General features: G+C 43.6%; 1 protein-coding gene across 5 annotated transcripts in view; it reads right to left on the bottom strand.

The window, feature by feature from the left end:
- The window catches only part of LHFPL3 (LHFPL tetraspan subfamily member 3), a 237,490-nt gene that overhangs the window by 8,691 nt on the left and 215,778 nt on the right, over positions 1-13,021 (bottom strand). The window lies entirely within an intron of this gene.

The raw sequence follows: 13,021 nt of genomic DNA, 5'->3' as shown, positions 1-13,021 counted from the left end.
TTATGTTTTCCTCATTTTATTAATAATAGATTTGTACTGAGCATTATTAGTTCTGTATATTCCAGGAGTTTACTGGTGCTGTGCTGGACAGCATTAGAAGCTGATGTTAGTGTACCTTCAGTCTGGGAAAACAAATGACGTTGATACAAAACTCTACTTTTTCATGCTAAGAAATCAGAAAGGAGCCCAGAACCATCCTATGGGGCTGTGAGCGTGGCCAAGCTCGGGGAGAGCTGCTCACCAGCACCAGCACCAGCACCATGCCCAGGCTTTGTGATGTTCCAAACTTTGGTGAGGCCACAACGTAAGTGCTATGTTCAGTTTTGGACTCCTCACTACAAGAAGGAAATTGAGGCCCTGGAGCATGTCCAGAGAAGGGCAACACAGCTGGGAACAGTTTGGACCACAGGTCTGATGGGGAGCAGCTGAGGGAACTGGGATGGTTCAGTCTGGAAGAGAAGAGGAAGCTCAGGGCAGACCTTATTGCTCACTACAACTGCCTGAAAGGAGGTTGTGGCGAGGCGAGAGTCAGCCTCTGCTCCCATGTACCAGTGACAGGATGAGAGGGAATGGCCTTAAGTTGCACCAGGGGAGGTTTAGTCTGTATATTAGGAAAATTTCTTCTCAGAAGGAGTGGTGAGGCACTGGCACAGGCTGCCCAGGGAGGTGATGGAGCCATCATCCTTAGAGGTGCTCAAGAACCATGTGGATGTGGAACTGAGGGACGTGGTTTAGTAGTAAGGTGGTGATGGATTGACAGCTGGACTGATGACCTTAGTGATATTTCCAACCTTAATGTTTCTATGATTCTATAGATTGTACCTGTTGTGTGTGTGGTGGGGTGGAGGGGTTCTGCCCTGATGGAAATCTGGGCCATGGAGCAGGGCCATGGAGGTGCCAGCCAGCACCCCTGAGTAAGGAAATCACCACGGCGTGGTTGATTTTACTGTGGCAGAAGAAACAGTGGCTTTGTTTCAAGAGATTGGTTTTCCCCAAATAATTTTCCAATTCATATAATGAGCTTTTCCCCTATTAGAAAGAAGCAGAGCTGTGACAATTTGCTGGCCATTCTGGTATGTTAAAAGGAAATTTTCTATGCATCAAATTTTCTGAAATAATTTGCTGACTTTCAAATGTTATACTTCATTAAAACAACTACAAGAAGTTCAGTGTAAGCATCTTGGAAACCATAGCAAATAATATCAGTGCTGGCAAATCCTCAATGCTGCAGAATAATAAAAGCTTTTAAACTGTCTTTTCTTTGTGTGAAATGAATTTTCCTCCTCCTTGGCCAGCACGATCTGGGAGCACTGCACTGACCTGACCTGAAGGGACTGGTGCTGCAGCCTTCCCTCCCTTGGTGTCTGCGGTACCAGGAGACATCCCCACCCTAATACTTGTGCTCTTGATTACATCTCTTGATCTCTGCCATCTACTGGGACAAATGTTTCAGCAAAATGGAAGTTTCAGCAAGGATGAGTGTTTCAGTGAGTGCTTATTCATTTTGAAGCATTGAGTGCAGCAGCTTTTTCCTGGTGCCTCTGACTGCAATCAAGATTTATATGAAACAAATATGCAAGGCTCATCACAGGGCTGTGTACCCATGAGGTGCCACCACTCACAGCCGTCTCCAGAGCTGATGCAGTGCACGGTGTTTCCTCACCCAGAATAGCTCCTACCTATCAATGTGGAGAAAACACTGAACCACGGCTGCAGGAACCTGGGGTCTGCATTCCAACCCCACTAACGAGCTGCTGGCTCCTCTTCCTGCCCTGGTAAGAGGTAGTTGCCAAACTGTGTGTTTGTGGGAAGCAGGAAGTCAGTGATCTGGAGAAGCTTTAGTCCTAGGCTCAAAACCTCAGCTTAATGGTTAGTTAAAGGCTTGTTTGAGAATGAGAATGTTAATTAACTATCTATATATTCTTTGGGAAAAGAGGGAATATTTGGGGCCATACGTAATACTCATATAACCCAAAGCTATGTGGTTACAAGTAAAACTCCTCCTTACATGAAATCACCCTAAAATATCTCCATGAGGCTCAATGAAATTCAATTAGGTTTGGGGATGGCAAAGAGAGGATCTAAAGAGTAAGAGAGGCTTCTAGTGACCACCAACAACCACAGAGAACTGCCTGGCAGGCAGCAAGGAGCACCTGAGACCTCCTATGTCCTGAGGGAACTCCCGGCAGCAGTATTGCGTTCATCTTCCCTTTCAAGCTGTCCTACAGGATTGCTGCAAAACTGATTTGTGAAGGTTTTGGACAATATATCAGGATATGTATCAGAATATATTATTATTATTATTATGTTATTCCCTTAAACATTTTTTTCAGTTGCCATAGGAATTTTAAGTGCAGTCTTGCGTAAGAAAAGAAGATTCCCTCTCCAAAGAGCTTTCAGCTCAGAGGACAGTGTTCAGCAGTACAGAGACAGAGACAGAGACAGAAATCCTGCACAGGGAAGGAAGGGAGGGCTGTGCTGGGAAACTGCTGAAGAGCATGCAGGAGAGCTGTCAGATTTGCTGCAGCCCCAAATGGCATCTCGAAGCCTCTCTTTAAGAAGATATGAATATGGAAGCTTAACTGCTTGAACTTCATAGCAGGGTGGAGTCATAAAACCACCAGCCTGACTGGAAAGACTGATGAGGAGAGGAAATACCTCACTCACCACCTCAAACCAACATCCAGTTTCATTGGGTTCCTCAGAACTCATTGATCACCCTTTCCCCAATGATAGTCCAGCACTGCCCGTTAGGTAAAGGTGACACTCATGTAGATTTACTCAGAAATGAGTTATCAGTGAAGAAAGGGAGGATTTGGGGCAAAGACAAAATGAGTCTGGTCTGTGCTGTTATACCCTCTTCAGCACTCCCTGAGGAGCAGTGAAATTGTGCCCTTCACAGCACTGCGAGCCCTCAGTGCAGTACCCTGCTGTGCAGCTCTAGCAAAGATCTCCTAAGAGCTTTCTACCCTAAATAAGAGATTTTTGTCCATCATTCCCTCTCATTTTCCTCCATCAGGGTATGGCACTATGGTGAGTGCAGGGCCAGGCCTGTCCTCTCCCACAGCCAGGGCTCAGCCGTGCCAATTGCCAGCACAGGTGCCTCCTGCATTTGCTGTCTGCTTCCCACTAAGACACCTCATTGGAGCTTAAATCCTAATGATGGATTTCTGCTCTGGAGTGATGGCTTGTGATGTGAGGCTGGGTTAATACATGTCAGCTGTCATCGTCCTTGTCAGTTGCTGCTGTCAGTGAGCAGCGGATAAGTAAATCTGTGATGATGAATATCCCAGAGAGAGCAGGGTTTAAATATTTCATTGCTTCAGACACTGAAACTTCTCATTTGGAGTCCTTTTCTTATGTCCTCTGAGATCACTCTGGCCCTGGAGAAGAGCAAAGGCTGTGTGGGTCTTCTAAGAAGTCAGCAGCTGTGGGGCAGGGAGTGGCAAAGGCAAAATTCCCAGCATTTGGGGTGGGCTGAGCTGCTACTTCAGTCTCAGTAAATGCAAAAACAAGCAGAAACTGAAGGAAAAGGGCAAAAATTTTTTTTTTTTTTCATCATCTTCCTTGCTTCCCCTCTGCTGCTGAGCAGGGTAAGGACTCCAAGCAGCCAGCTTAGGTCAAATACCTCTGGTAGTGTGCTGGATGTCTGTGTGAGCAACAACACTATGGAAAGCTTCAGCCCCATGGTTACAGTTTAGTAAGCATGGCTGTTCCCAATGTTGTGGGTCTCCAGTCCCTGGAGAGGGCTTGGTGTTTGTCTCTATGGCTTCTGCAGCCATAGAGAATCTTTGAGAATCACTGCATCACAGAATATCCCAACTGGAAGGAACCCATAAGGATCACTGAGTCCAACTCCTGTCTTCAGTATTTTAGATACAGCTCTTTCTCAAGCCTCATTCATTGAAAAGAAGTTCTCTGAGCATGATGGTTGGAGTGGTGATGGGATATACACTGAAGTATAGAGATATCCTTGGAAATCCACCCTACAGATGTCTTGGAATAATATGGCCAACAGTCCAATGGCATAACCCTATCAGAATTACCCTAAAGCATCTAAAGTATGACACTTTGTTATAAATTCAATTTGTGACTTCTTCATTAAGGATAAGCTCTTCAAAAATCAGGGTTAACGATCATCTCCTATTTGAGTTAATGCAAATTCAAATACTAGAAAAAATCCAGACTTTTTGGCAATATACATGGAAAAGATTTGCCATGATCACTAATGCTTTATTGCTCTGAAGTATTCTCATTCCCCTTCTGAGCAAACGGACAGTTAAAAACATGCAGGTTTCTACCAGACACTTACATGTGAATGCTGCATGTTTTTCCTTTTACACCTGTACCCCTACTGCTGCTCACTCAACCAAAACTTCCAAGAAGAAGGGCATTTTCCTTAACTCTCCCCTCCTGTCACTCAGCACCACTACGACTACGGAATATCCAAAAGAAGGAAGACAAGCTGCCTGGAGATAAGTTTATTTCCTCCTTCTCTGAAGTGTCCCACAGAACCCATTGATTACTTGCAGGCAGAAAAAAGATGCAGTCATTCAGATTTTCAGTCTCCCAGGCTTCCTGGGTATTTTGCCCACAGGAGCTTTACAATAAAAGTATTCTTAGTGCAAAATACCAATTGGTTGAGACTGAAGTTTTCTCGAGTGCTTCTTTTTAATCACATCAAAGATGTTATTCTGGGAGGGATGTGGAAAATGAAAGGAAATATTCTGATAAACAAGATCTTAGCTTCTTTGGGAACTGGCTTTTTTCCACTAACTACCTACAGAACCAAATAAAAATGAAATGTCTCCATTTTTTGTTCCATGCCAGAAGAGAGAAGCACAATCCTGTCAACATTTCTCATGAGACAAAGTTTTTGTTTTCCAGAAAGCCTTAATGAACCACAAGCAAGCAAGGGAGACCTGCAAACACAAGCTTCTGAAAATCTGACTTATTTACCTTGTGTTTCTTGAGAGCAAGGAGTTTTCTTGGCAATTATAAGGAATAGGAAGGGGAATTATTTGAGAACTGATATTCAAGTGCAACACAGGATTCACATGAAAAGAAAGACCTTGAGCATTTGCAACATTTCTTAACTCATAGGAAACAGTACAGTCATTTCATCTTCATCCTTTCCCCCCTTTTAGCTCATCTCATCTCCTCTGTTTTTGTGCTTTTTTTCCTGAATAACTGATAAGCAATGTCTTCCATATGAGCATGTTCCTGTAAGTCTATGGCTCCACTGTCTCTGGTATTTGAGGACTCAGCAGCTAGATCCCAGCAGAGGACAGGTAGTATGGATTCGTGGGTGGAACTTGCTGCTTCCCTATTATATAAGGCACCCAAATCAGTATTCATCTGTGCATTAAGTAGCAGCATTCTGCTTTTTTTCATGCAGGGAAAGTACAGTTTGTGCTGTCTTATATAAAAATTGGAAATTTTATGAGATGCATTTCCCTCAGGACATAAGGAATAGAATTTGTTCCTTAATAACTAACCGATGGGTTTTAATTGCTTGTTGTAGACTATTACCTGTTAAATTTATCTGAAAGTGATGCTAGCAAAAAAACTGTTTTACTTCCTTCTACTTTTCATCCATCGACTAACTTCAACAACCAAGGATAAAACATGACAGATGACTCAAGAATGTGGCAGGTCATAAAATATTAATTCTTAATGTTATCTCCTAATGAAACATGTAACTGTGTTAAAATCTTCTTTAATTCGGATTCCTTGCTCTGGTTATTAGAATCCTGGCTTAGGGTGCAATCTAATATTCTGAAGTTTTGGATTGGACTCAAAATGTTGAAGCTGGAAATAAGGAACCAGTTTTACTTTTCCTGAACCAGTACTTTGGATCTTGCTCCCAGCCATATTTTCTGTTACAATATTGCCTCCTGTAAAACATTTTGGATCTTTATGATCCGTTATGAATCAGTTGAGCCAATCCATTTCTTAGGATCATCTGATAATGAGAAACACTATAGCTCTATCAAGGAACTTATCCCAACATAAGAACCTCCTCTGGATTATTTATGAAATACATTCTACACAGTTGCTAGTTTATTTTTCAGAGCTTTGAAATTTCTCTGAAAAAACTTAATTTTCAGACTTTGAAAGCCAATTTCCAACTAGCAAAGATTCAGAGTGGGCTTTTTGTCTGTTCTTCCATGAGAACGGGGTCTTTTTGTATGAACTGAGAACAAGTTTGTTGAGTGGAGCTCAGTGTGTGTATAGTCTTGGGGCAGCAAGGAGACGCTGCCCTCCTTGAACCTTTCAAGCAAAATTCTGGAAGATAATTTTCAAAATTAGATTTACAATCTCTTTGGAGCAGGAGTTACAACTTGTGCAAGATTTCTAATCCCAGGAGTGCTGGAAAAATATTGCTCCTGTCTCAGGGAAGGCACAACCAGTGTGGGCAGGACTGACAGTAGGAGCCACCTGGATGATTCTGTTGGTGTGGCTCGACCTTGTGGGCATGTGTCTGAGGTTTTAGGGCCCACTTCTATGGCAAGATATGATTAGAACTGGCACAATACTTCATCCAGCAGCTAAAACAGACCTTGTATCGCATCAGCCCCATCAGTAATGGGTGGAAGGTAAAAGTCTGTTGAAAGTATAAAAGGAATATTAGATAAACTGTCTGATGACGTACTTGTGTTCCACCTGTTCTCCATTTATTCAGTCTATTACATATGTTATATATAATTATTCCATTTTTAAGATAAATATGCACCCATTTTCCATTTATATAAGACAAGCTACTAATACAACTGAATCATTCCTGCAAATCTCATGCTTGGTATTTACCACCAGGGCTACAATCTGAAGAGCATTCTCACAGCATTTAAGAAACACTATGCAGATGAACTGCTATGAAAATCAATGCAAAACATGTTGGAGAAGCATAGTCTTAGGGTGGTGATCAGCGATTCACAGTCCAGCTGAAGAAATGCAGTAACTGGAGTTTCATGGGAACCCCTCTTATGTTTGATATTGTTAAAATATTTTCATTAACCATTTGGATAAGGGAATAGAGGATCTCCTCTTCCATTAGGACAGCCCCCTGGGGCCACTGTCCCACAGAGGCTGTTAGTAAGCCAACTGACAAGTAAGGGACAACTGCTCACAATTTCCCCAGCTAACAGAAGGGCTGACCCTCACAGGGGCACAGTGCTTTCTTCCCAGATGACTTACACAGAGGGCATTTCCACTGATCAGTGGAAGAAAGATTCCCCAGCCCTTACTTCTGTACCAACTGCACTGTCTATTTTTAACAGCAGGCTCCCATTAGCATTTGTTTGCTAAAAATAAACATATTTCAAATGCAATTCATTATATAGAACATTAGGGTAAAGGCAATTTATGCTTCAGTCAAGAAGAAATATTTTTAAGAGACAAATTGGTTCATGCAAATATGTGTGGCTTGCACTCAGTGCACATGGTGCCAGCTGAAATGGTGCTCTGATTTCAGTGGGTTGATGGGATGGATCACAAAATTGAGAAAGTTGCTGAGGAGATCAGTTCAACATCTTTCAACTCAATTAAAACGGTGACCATAATTATGTAAAGAAAAACAAACAAAAAAAAGGATGGAGTGAGTAGGTAGAAGCAGCACAAGTGTAACACATGGCTGGATGTGTTTTTTTTGTTTGTTTGTTTGTTTTGGGGGGGGTTGGGGAAGAGAAGGTGTCTTTATTGTACTGAACAGAACCGTGCCCTTAAAAGCTAAATTCTCCATATTGCTGCTTCTCACTTGCAGAACAGGGGATTATTACAAAGGCACAATTTGAAATCAGAAAATGCCAGTGCTGAGGATTTTGAAGTGGGTGTTCAGATGAACTGCTGAGCAAGGCACTGCAGCCAGAAGGTAATCTCTGGTGGGTCTGTCCTTCATGAATCGCCTACTTGCCTTTTGAGTTAAAAAACATGATCACAGAATCAGAGAATCACAGAACGGTAGAAGTTAGAGGGGATCTCTGGAGATCATCAAGTCCAACCCCCTGCTAAAGCAGAGTCCCTGCAGCGGGTCGCAGAGGGAGGCGTCTGAGTGGGTCTTGAATACTTCCAGAGAAGAAGACTCCACAGTCTCTCCGGCTTCAGAAGTATTTTGTGAAAATAAGGTATTTTAAGCAAAACTTGTTAGTCCTGATGGCACTGTTAGTGGGAGGACTTCTGGGGTGTGTAGAGAATCCCTGTTCTGAATTGAGACACACACAGGAACTGAGCCTGAGCCTCACATAACTCTCATAAGCGCCCCTCTCTCCTTCCTGTTATAGTTCGGAACTAAAATATTACACCATAGATAACTCACAAACCATAAAAAGATGAAAATAACTCACAGTCCTTGGGATATGTGGGGATAAAAGCAAAGCTTTCACTTCCAGCCAGTGCTCACGAGCGGGATGCAGCAGGTCCTGCAACACTGGGCTGGGCAGCTTTCACCCACTAGAGGGGAGTGCTGTACCTCCGGTTAGCAGCTCCCTCACAGCAATACTGCTCATTTCAAACTAAGTGGCATTATTAAGAAAATTAATTAATGTTACTTGTAATTTAATTCAAAAAATATAAAATTGGAATGTGCAAGAAAACGTTATTAAATGTTCAAAATCCAAAAATTATACCTTATCAGATTTCGGATTCTTCATTAAACACAATTTTGGGGTTGGCAGACTTTTCTTCTTTTAGAAAAAAATGAATTGCTTTATCTTTTTTTTTTTCTTTCTTTTTTTTTTTTTTTCCCTATACTGTTTCACAACGTGCAGATGAAACACTTTAAATTAAAACCCATTTTGTTTAGCCTAGGGACTGTATATGTAAAATGCTCCTGATGGTTCAGTCATCAGTGTTAAATCTGCAAAAACCAGTGCCTTGCTGTTCCAAAATAATGTGGTGTCAGGATCTCAGCTACTCAATATCAAAGGGAGAGACAAGGGTCCAGGCGTGCTTCCCACTTGGGATGTGCTGCTGGGGGAATGCCCCTCCCCAGCTGTAAGGCCTGGCATCTCCCTGTATGCAGCTGCACAGGCTCCCATTCCCCCATTTCTCCTGCCAAGATGCCCCTACTGGCATTGTTCACTAATCAGCTTTGTATCTGCCCCACTATCCAGGTCACCAGTGCAGCTGTGAAATGACATTGGCCCCATTACCAATTGGTGGTGCTCTGGCAGTGACAGGCTTCCAGCCTCACACCGTGCCCCCGACCACAGCCCTTTAAGCCCAAGAGTTCAGCCAGATTTCAATCCACCCCACTGACTGCTTATCTAGCTCACACTTTATCAGCTTGTCGATGAGGATGTAAAGGCAAACAGTGTCAGAATCCCTGCTCAAGTCAAGATAAACAACGTATCCTGCTTTCCCTTGTGCACTGAGTCAGGCATGTCACCATGCGAGGCTCCCAGCTCTGTCAGCCCACGCTGACTGCTCTCCATCTCCTTCTTGGCCTCGTGTATGGAAATGGTTTCCAGGATGATGGTTCCATCCTGTCCCCAGGGACCGAGGTGCCTGCCACACCTGTAGCTCCCCATACCCTCTGCCTTCCTGAAAACAGCAGTTGCACCAAGTGCTTTGTTTCTGGTATTTTTCACGGTTCTCTTCTCATTAAGGGAATGGCAATGTTTTTTGGTGCCCCAAATAACAAGGGTTTTCCTCAGCTTTTCCCTCATCTCCCCTCCCTTTCTGCAGTGACCAGGACAGCAACCTAAGGCAGATGAATCACTGAGGTGTTTCCAAACATGTGACCTGATGCACCACAGGCTCGAGGTGGTTATGTGGATTACAAGCCAGTGAAACACAGGCTTTGCCCTCTCAGAGTTCCTTTTCTTCTTCATCCATCCCTGCAGCTTAGCTATCCCTGTTCCCTCTCCTTCCTCAGTTTCTCCCTTTGCTTTGCTCCCTATGCAGGCAGGTGGGCACTTTTCTCTTATTACTGAGATTTTTCCTTCCTATTTCCATCACAAATTTCAAGCTCCTCTCTCCTCATCTGCTTTTCATTCTGTTCTTTATTTTTTATTCCAAGAGGAAAAAGCAAGAAGCACTGGCATCCCAATTATTTGTATGTAAATATTTCCCCTGGTTTTGTCCTGATTTAGCAAAATTCAAAGTCCTGCAGGAGCCAACAACAGAGTCTCTTTTATTCCCATCAGGCATCCTTGCAGCTTTCTTCCTGGCCAGCAAAGCAGTTTACAAGACCGACAGAAAACTGACATTCTTTTATCCCTGCTGCAAAACGTGTTTCATAATTCCTATTCTAAAATGTATATGCAGCCTTAATCCCCCTAATATGTAGGGTTTAATATGTATAAAACGCCTGCGATGTACATCAACTCAGTGCAGAATTTCAATCACTAGAAAGGCTGAGACCGAATTAAAGAGGAAGCACTGTGCATGGCAATGAGCTCATTTTGACGGGCTGAATTAATTTTAAATAATAAGGAAGTAATTTCCATCTCACTAAATGTCTGCGTTTTCCTGCAAAAATAAAACAGTATAGTCAGAGAGGTACTCCAGAGAAATGAGCCTCGTACAGAAAAGTAAACCAGATAGTAATTAAAAAAGTAAATAAGTCATAATTGCAATTGTAAAAGGTAGTAATAAGTATTAATGCACTTCAAGCCCGGTTGCTTTGATTGCTTTATCTTGTTAGCTTTATAATCAGAGAAATGTCATCATTTGAAGATCCGCAGATGTAAGTGCAGACAAATACCTCCAGCAGCCGGATCTGGTGTTGTGAGGACACGATCACAGTGGGCTGTTGTAGCAGGAGAGACCATGAGGAAAGGGCGCAAAAAGGATGTACAGGAACAGATCCCTGTGCACCTCAAGATTTGGAGGCTTGGAATGCAATTTTTCTCTGGACATCATATGTGGGACATGACTTTTTAATTCAGAAGCCTGACCAGCAAAAGTGGTCCTTATTAGAATGATACTACAACACTCATCCAGGACACCGAAATGATGCAATTTCTTTAACAGAGTCATAGAATAGAATCAGAAATTAGTTTGAGTTGGAAGGGACTCTTAAAGGCCATCTAGTCCAACTCCTCTACAATAAGCAAGGACACATACAGCTAGATCAGGACATGTACAGCTTGCTCAGACTCCCCTCCAGCCTGATCTTGAATGTATCCAGGGATGGGCATCCACCACCTCTCCGGGCAACCTGTGCCAGTGCCTCACCACCCTTATTCTAAAAAACCTTTTTCTTATATCCCATCTAAATCTCCCCTCTTTTAGTTTGAAACCATTTTCCTTTGTCCTATCATCACAGACCCTGCTAAACCCCTTCCTTCCTACTGCCCCCCTTTAGATACTGAAAGGCCACTTTCAGGTCACTTTGCAGCTTCTCTTCTCCAGGCTCTCACAATTCTCTCAGCCTGTCCTCATAGGAGAAGTGTTCCATCCCTTGGATCATTTTTGTGGCCCTCCTCTGGATGCTCTCTAACAGGTCCCGTGTCTTTCCTGTACTAAAGACTCCAATGACCTACGCATGGGTAGATCTGTGACCAGCACCCCTATGCTCTAGGGGAGGGCTATAATCTCTCATCATTCCCGCATTTCTCCTTGAATACTGAATTATTTTCTGGGGGGAATTTAGGCCATGGGTGTCCATGTTCATGGAAAAAAACTGCTCCCCTCTAGTATGGGTGGGCATCTGGCTCTACGGGGTTTGGGCATAACATCCCCTTTTTATATGCAACATCCTGGTGGTTTTACCATGTGCCAGGAGCTGGGACAGCCTGGCTCAACTTTAATCCTTTCTCCAACTGCTTTACTTTAAAGTCTCCTGTGAAATGCAGCTTTCCCTGTCCTGTAGGTGAAACTGTGAGAAAGGGAATAAAAAAATGAGATCAAAGATGACATTGTAGCCTGGCGACAGGGGCACTAAGCTGTTGGAAAGGTGATCTGACTTCCACTCTCTGCTCCCATTAATATTTTATAGTCATTAAATTAAAAGTCAGGAATATGTAGGATTAACTACAGGTCAGCATCCCCATACTTATATCTGAATGAATGAGATACTGTTCGTATGGCTGGAAATAAGCTATTAGCAGTGAGCACGCCAGGATGTCAGCACCAGGCATAAATTTAAATGATTTAAACACTGTCTCCACAGCAAGGAAAACAATGAGATGTCTGCTCCACGACAGAACTGCACAAACCTAAGCCTCCTGAGTGTGATACTCCCTGAGATTCAGGACCATTTGGCAAAAATCAGCCAGCCTTCAAAGCAATGATGAGGCTGGCACATAGAACAGTCACAAATGGCTTTTCATATACTCAGAGATAATAATCACAAAGCAACAACCTTTGAGAGGTGCCACAGCCAAGCCCTGTGCCTCAGAAGGAGAATGCCCCGTGTGCCCACTCCTAGGCTGCTTTCTGCTTTGCAAACTTGAGTGGCTCCTGGCTACAGGACTGCCTTGGGACATACTGTGCCGTGCCATGCTGTGCCACACGAGGACACTGAGCTCATCTCCTCGTCCCAAGGAGGACGGAGGTGGGTCAGTTTGCGGCCTGCTCCCTGGGCTCCCCACCAGCTCTCCCTGTGCCTGCAGGCACAACAGTGCAGCAACAGTCCTCTCCAGGGATGCCAGTGGGCTTGGCCAGACAGCTCACATTTCCAGTAGCTTCTTTTCCCATAGTTGCTAAGAGACCAAAGCAGTCCTCTCAGCTGCTGAAACAGATGTTTAGTGATTTCCTGCCCCTCCCCCCTCCCCCATTCTAATTCTGGTAACAGCAGCTCTGAGCCCATGGGGACTTTCCCTATGTTCTGGATGGAGATGAGCTGGGCAAACTGCATGCTTGGTGGGTGGGTTTGATCCCAGCAGCATTTTGGGAGGAAGATAATGGCAAAGACTGCCTCCATGTGCAGTCACTGTGCTGCTTCCATGTGCTGCTCCATGCTGGAGCACTCTCAGGGTGCCCACAGCTGGAAGCCAGTGAAATGCAGCAATCCCATATGAGCTTAGAATCATACAATCATAGAATCTTTAAAGTTGAAAAAGGCCTCTAGACCACA

This window comes from Phasianus colchicus, chromosome 1 (assembly GCF_987193195.1).
Source record: "Phasianus colchicus chromosome 1, bPhaCol1.hap1.1, whole genome shotgun sequence".
Classification (NCBI taxonomy): domain Eukaryota; kingdom Metazoa; phylum Chordata; class Aves; order Galliformes; family Phasianidae; genus Phasianus; species Phasianus colchicus.
Note: the sequence above shows the minus strand (reverse complement) of the source record. Positions and strands in the feature narration are given on the sequence as shown.